General features: G+C 63.6%; 2 non-coding genes across 2 annotated transcripts; both read right to left on the minus strand.

The window, feature by feature from the left end:
* Nucleotides 1-79: 79 nt before the first annotated feature.
* LOC131868576 (5S ribosomal RNA) lies at nt 80-198 on the minus strand. Its single transcript, XR_009367023.1, has one exon. It is a non-coding gene; the product is annotated as a 5S ribosomal RNA (ribosomal RNA).
* A 5,915-nt stretch (nt 199-6,113) lies between these two features.
* Nucleotides 6,114-6,232, minus strand: LOC131868587 (5S ribosomal RNA). Its single transcript, XR_009367034.1, has one exon. It is a non-coding gene; the product is annotated as a 5S ribosomal RNA (ribosomal RNA).
* Nucleotides 6,233-6,506: the final 274 nt, after the last annotated feature.

A 6,506-nucleotide genomic window follows, 5' to 3' on the forward strand; every position in this document is an offset into this window, starting at 1 on the left:
CGGCCCGGCCCCGACGAGAACGCAAACGGGCAAAAGGTTTATTCAAATAGCATTGCGACGCCCGGCGAAAAACTAAGAAAGGGTGCAACACCGGGACTTCCCGGGAGGTCACCCATCCTAGTACTACTCCGGCCCAAGCGCGCTTAACTGCGGAGTTCTGATGGGATCCGGTGCACTAACGCTGGTATGATCGCACCCGTTATGAGCTTGTCGCAGTGTGTACTTAGCAAACCGCGACCCACGTGCGAATCCACCCCGGCCACCCACCCCCGTCGAGGTGCACACCCTCCCTCGCGAAGTGCGCCCCGTTCGCCAAGTGTGAGCCCTGCCCGGGTGCGCGCACCTTGCTAGGGCGTCGGGTGTGCACCCGGCCCGGCCTACGTGCGTGCACCTGGACGGGGCGTCGTGTGCGTGCAGTGTCCCGTCTGCAACGCGGTGCCCACACACCACCTCGGGCGCAACGACCTGCGCTCACATGTGGGCCGAGTGCACCTTGGTGCATGTTCGGGGCGCCTCGGGTGCACGCTCGATCTTGCCCCGGTGCACCAAGGCGCTCGGTTTGCCCCGGGTGCGCACTTGGTGCAAGGTGGGCACCCAAAATAGGGATCAAGCACCAAAACACAAGTTTCGGGATGCAAAATGGGACCCAAGGACCACAAATGCGTTCCAAGACCCATGATGGGTCCACGAGAACAAAAATGTGTTCCGAGACTTAATAAACAAATATTGGGTTTTAGGAGAAGAAACATGCTCTGATGCCCAAAACGAGAATCGACCCCGAAAAGGCCACAGGCCAAAAGTGGGATGCGAGACAAAAAAAAATGGGACCCGAGGACCAAAATTGGGTTCCCAGGTCGAAGACAGGGCAACCGGACAAGAAACGACCTCTAAGGCTCGAAATGAGTCCCGACGACTAAAACTTGACAAGAAGCACCCATCAGGCACCCAACTCGACACCCATGGGATGCCGACCCACCCGGGCTTCCACCTAGCACACCTTGGCACCCACCCACCCTCGCACCCAACCTCGCACCCAACTTAGCACCTTTGAACCCACATTGGCACTCACCCTGACCCTGGCACCTTGGAACCCACATTGGCACTCACCTTGACCCTGGCACCCACCTTTGCACTCACCTTGGGACCCACCCTGGCTCCCACCTCGGCACCCACCCAGACACCCACCTTGGTTCCTTGGCACCCACCTTGGATCCTTGGCACCCACCCCGACACCCACCTTGGCACGCAACTTGGCTACTTGCCACCCACCTTGGCTCCTTGACGCCCACCCCGACAACCACCCCGTGACCTACCCTGGCTAGGGTTGGTGCACACCCACCCTGGTGCCCACCTTGGCACCCACCCCATGACCCACCTTGGCACGCACCTTAGTACCCACCCCGTTACCCACCCTAGGACCCACCCCGTGACCCACCTTGGCCAGGGTGGGTGCCTTGGTGCGCACAACTTGCCTGGGCTGCACACCAGGGCGGGCTCAAGATGGCACCCGCGTTCCGTTTTTTTCACTATCTTTCAAAACGGAAATTTTAAAATCTCGTTTTTTTTTTTTTTTTGCCTTTTCTGGAAATTAGTGAAGGCAGCGCATCAAAGGTGCGCAATGCTGGTGCGAACCCGGGAGCGCTCCGATGTGTGCTCCAAGGTGCGGCGTGCACGAAGTCCGAGCCCGGCTTGCCCCGGGTGCGCACCTCGCGTGCACCTTCGCCGGGGTGAGCACCTTGGCTGGGTTGCGCGCCCTGGTGCGCACCAAGGAGCGCTCTGAAGTGTGCTCCAAGGTGCGGCGTGCACGAAGTCGGAGCTCGGTTTGCCCCGGGTGTGCACCTCGGGTGCGCACCTCGCGTGCACCTTCGCTGCGGTGGGCACCTTGGCTGGGTTGCGCGCCTTGGTGGGCACCATGCAGTGCACGAAGTCGGAGCCCGGTTTGCCCCGGGCGCGCACCTCCGCCAGGGTGGGCACCTTGGTGCGCACAACTTGCCTGGGCTGCGCACCAGGAAGGGCTCAAGATGGCACCCGCGTTCCGTTTTTTTCACTATCTTTCAGAACGGAAATTTTAAAATATCGTTTTTTTTTGCCTTTTCTGGAAATTAGTGAAGGCAGCGCATCAAAGGTGCGCAACGCTGGTGCGAACCTGGGAGCGCTCCGATGTGTGCTCCAAGGTGCGGCGTGCACGAAGTCGGAGCCCGGTTTGCCCCGGGTGCGCCCTGGTGGGCACCATGGTGCGCACCAAGGAGCGCTCCGAAGTGTGCTCCAAGGTGCGGCCTGCACGAAGTCGGAGCCCGGTTTGCCCCGGGTGTGCACCGCGGGTGGGCACCTTGGTGCGCATGCCTTGCCTGGGCTGCGCACCAGGGCGGGCTCAAGATGGCACCCGCGTTCCGTTTTTTTCACTATCTTTCAAAACGGAAATTTTAAAATCTCATTTTTTTTTGCCTTTTCTGGAAATTAGTGAAGGCAGCGCATCAAAGGTGCGCACCTCGCTGCCCACCACGGTGCGCAACGCCGGTGGGCACCCGGGAGTGCTTCGAAGTGTGCTCCAAGGTGCTGCGTGCACGTTGTCGGAGCCCGGTTTGCCCCGGGTGCGCACCTCGCGTGCACCTTCGTCGGGGTGGGCACCTTGGCTGGGTTTGCCCCGGCTGCGCTCCGAAGCGGGGTTATTGGAGCGCCGCCTCTTTTTTTGTCGGAGCGTTTGGTGGGGTTTCTCGCATTGGCTCTTCCCAGGCCCGGTTGCCACCCTGGCGCGCACGAAGTCGGAAGTAGGGTTAATTGCCCGGGTGCGCACCTTTGCCAGGGTGGGCACCTTACCTGGGCTGTGCACCCGGGCGGGCTCAAGATGGCACCCGCGTTCCGTTTTTTTCACTATCTTTCAAAACGGAAATTTTAAAATCTCCTCTTTTTTTTGCCTTTTCTGGAAATTAGTGAAGGCAGCGCATCAAAGGTGCGCACCTCGCTGCCCACCTTGGTGTGCTCTGAGGTGCGCACCCGGGAGCGCTACGAAGTGTGCTCCAAGGTGCGGCGTGCACGTTGTCGGAGCCCGGTTTGCCCCGGGTGCGCACCTCGCCTGCACCTTGGCCGGGGTGGGCACCCTGGCTGGGTTTGCCCAGGGTGCGCTCCGAAGCGGGGTTACTGGAGCGCCCCCTCTTTTTTTGTCAGAGCGTTTGGTGGGGTTTCTCGCATTGGCTCTTCCCAGGCCCGGTTGTTGGGTGCGCTCCCACCCTGGCGCGCGCGAAGTTGGAAGTTGGGTTAATTGCCCGGGCGCGCACCTTCGCCAGGGTGGGCACCTTGGTGCGCACACCTTGGCTGGGCTGCGCACCAGGGCGGGCTCAAGATGGCACCAGCATTCCCTTTTTCTCACTATCTTTCAAAACGGAAATTTTAAAATCTCGTTTTCTTTTGCCTTTTATGGAAATTAGTGAAGGCATCGCATCAAAGGTGCGCACCTCGCTGCCCACCTTGGTGTGCTCCGAGGTGCCCACCACGGTGCGCTCCGAGGTGCCCACCACGGTGCGCAACGCCGGTGCGAACCCGGGAGCGCCCCGATGTGTGCTCCAAGGTGCGGCGTGCACGAAGCCGGACCCCGGTTTGCCCCGGGTGCGCACCTCGCGTGCACCTTGGTGCGCACACCTTGGCTGGGTTGCGCGGCCTGGTGGGCACCATGGTGCGCACCAAGGAGCGCTCCGAAGTGTGCTCCAAGGTGCGGCGTGCACGAAGTCCTAGCCCGGTTTGCCCCGGGTGCGCACCTTCGCCGCGGTGGGCACCATGGCGTGCACGAAGTCGGAGCCCGGTTTGCCCCGGGTGCGCACCTCGCGTGCACCTTCGCCGGGGTGGGCACCTCGGCTGGGTTGCGCGCCCTGGTGCGCACCAAGGAGCGCTCCGAAGTGTGCTCCAAGGTGCGGCGTGCACGAAGTCGGAGCCCGGTTTGCCCCGGGTGCGCACCTTCGCCGCGGTGGGCACCCTGGTGCGCACCATGGCGTGCACGAAGTCGGAGCCCGGTTTGCCCCGGGTGCGCACCTCGCGTGCACCTTCGGCGGGGTTGCGCGCCCTGGTGCGCACCAAGGAGCGCTCCGAAGTGTGCTCCAAGGTGCGGCGTGCACGAAGTCGGAGCCCGGTTTGCCCCGGGTGCGCACCTCGCGTGCACCTTCGGCGGGGTTGCGCGCCCTGGTGGGCACCATGGTGCGCACCAAGGAGCGCTCCGAAGTGTGCTCCAAGGTGCGGCGTGCACGAAGTCGGAGCCTGGTTTGCCCCGGGTGCGCACCTCGCGTGCACCTTCGCCGCGGTGGGCACCATGGCGTGCACGAAGTCGGAGCCCGGTTTGCCCCGGGTGCGCACCTCGCGTGCACCTTCGCCGGGGTGGGCACCTCGGCTGGGTTGCGCGCCCTGGTGCGCACCAAGGAGCGCTCCGAAGTGTGCTCCAAGGTGCGGCGTGCACGAAGTCGGAGCCCGGTTTGCCCCGGGTGCGCACCTCGCGTGCACCTTCGCCGCGGTGGGCACCATGGCGTGCACGAAGTCGGAGCCCGGTTTGCCTCGGGTGCGCACCCCGCGTGCACCTTCGCCGGGGTGGGCACCTCGGCTGGGTTGCGCGCCCTGGTGCGCACCAAGGAGCGCTCCGAAGTGTGCTCCAAGGTGCGGCGTGCACGAAGTCGGAGCCCGGTTTGCCCCGGGTGCGCACCTCGCGTGCACCTTCGCCGCGGTGGGCACCTTGGCTGGGTTGGGCACCATTGAGCGCTCCGAAGTGTGCTCCAAGGTGCGCACCATGGCCCTCCAAGGTGCGCAGCATGGCGTGCACGAAGTCGGAGCCCGGTTTGCCCCGGGTGCGCACCTCGCGTGCACCTTCGCCAGGGTGGGCACCTCGGTGCGCACACCTTCTCAATGTTTTCTTGCCTTTTCTGGAAATTGGTGAAGGCAGCGCATCAAAGGTGCGCACCTCGGTGTGCTCCGAGGTGCGAACCCGAGAGCGCTCCGAGGTGCCCACGAAGTCGAAAGTCGGGTTAATTGCATTGTTTTCCCCGGGTGCGCTCCGAGGTGCGCAACATCGGTGCGCACCAAGGAGGGCTCCGAAGTGTGCTCCAAGGTGCGCACGATTCGGAGCTCGGTTTGCCCGGGGTGCGCACACCTTGGCTGGGTTGCGCACCCTTTGTGCGCTCCAAGGTGCGCACGAAGTCGGAGCTCGGTTTGCCCCGGGTGCGCACCTTCGCCAGGGTGCGCACCTTGATGCGCACGCCTTGGCTGGGCTGCGCACCTTGGTGGGCGCCATGGTGCGCACCTTTCGTGCGCTCCAAGGTGCGCACGAAGTCGGAGCTCGGTTTGCCCCGGGTGCGCACCTTGGTGGGCGCCATGGTGCACTCCGAGGTGCCCAAGATTGGTGCGCAACAAGGAGCGCTCCGAAGTGCGCTCCAAGGTGCGCAGGTGCGCGCGAAGTCGAAAGTTGGGTTAATTGTCCGGTTTGCCTCGGGTGCGCACCTTGCGTGCACCTTCGCCAGGGTGGGCGCCTTGGTGCGCACACCTTGGCTGGGCTGCGCACCCGGGCGCGCACACCTTGGCACCCGCGTTTCCTTCATTTTAAATTTTTTTTTTTTACAATCTCTCAAGTGGGAAATTCTATAATCTCAACTTTTTTTGCCTTTTCAGGAAACTTTTGAATGGAGCGCATCATTGGTGCGCTCCGAAGTGTGCTCCAAGGTGCGCACCTCTGGTGTGCTCCAAAGCTCTCTCCAGCTGCGTGCACCTGCCCCGGCCGCGCACCCGGCCCCGCCCAGCTTCGCTCACCTGTCCCGGGCGTCTGGTGCGGAACCTTAGAGTAAGAAACATCACCGTGCACCTTGGCCAACGTGCGCGACTCGACCGAGCGCGCACTGGCCGAGGTGCACACCGATTTCACCTGGGTGCGCGCGCAGCACCTCGGGCGCACCGGGGTGCGCGCACAACGCCCGGGTTGCACCGTGGCCTGTGTGCTCGGGGCGCCTCGGGTGCGCGCTCGGTGTCGCCCCCGCGCGCGCGGTAGTGCGGGCAGTGCACCCCGGCCCGGCCCGGCCCCGACGAGAACGCAAACGGGCAAAAGGTTTATTCAAATAGCATTGCGACGCCCGGCGAAAAACTAAGAAAGGGTGCAACACCGGGACTTCCCGGGAGGTCACCCATCCTAGTACTACTCCGGCCCAAGCGCGCTTAACTGCGGAGTTCTGATGGGATCCGGTGCACTAACGCTGGTATGATCGCACCCGTTATGAGCTTGTCGCAGTGTGTACTTAGCAAACCGCGACCCACGTGCGAATCCACCCCGGCCACCCACCCCCGTCGAGGTGCACACCCTCCCTCGCGAAGTGCGCCCCGTTCGCCAAGTGTGAGCCCTGCCCGGGTGCGCGCACCTTGCTAGGGCGTCGGGTGTGCACCCGGCCCGGCCTACGTGCGTGCACCTGGACGGGGCGTCGTGTGCGTGCAGTGTCCCGTCTGCAACGCGGTGCCCACACACCACCTCGGGCGCAACGACCTGCGCT

The sequence above is a fragment of the Cryptomeria japonica genome, unplaced genomic scaffold, assembly GCF_030272615.1.
Source record: "Cryptomeria japonica unplaced genomic scaffold, Sugi_1.0 HiC_scaffold_210, whole genome shotgun sequence".
Taxonomy (NCBI): Eukaryota; Viridiplantae; Streptophyta; class Pinopsida; order Cupressales; family Cupressaceae; genus Cryptomeria; species Cryptomeria japonica.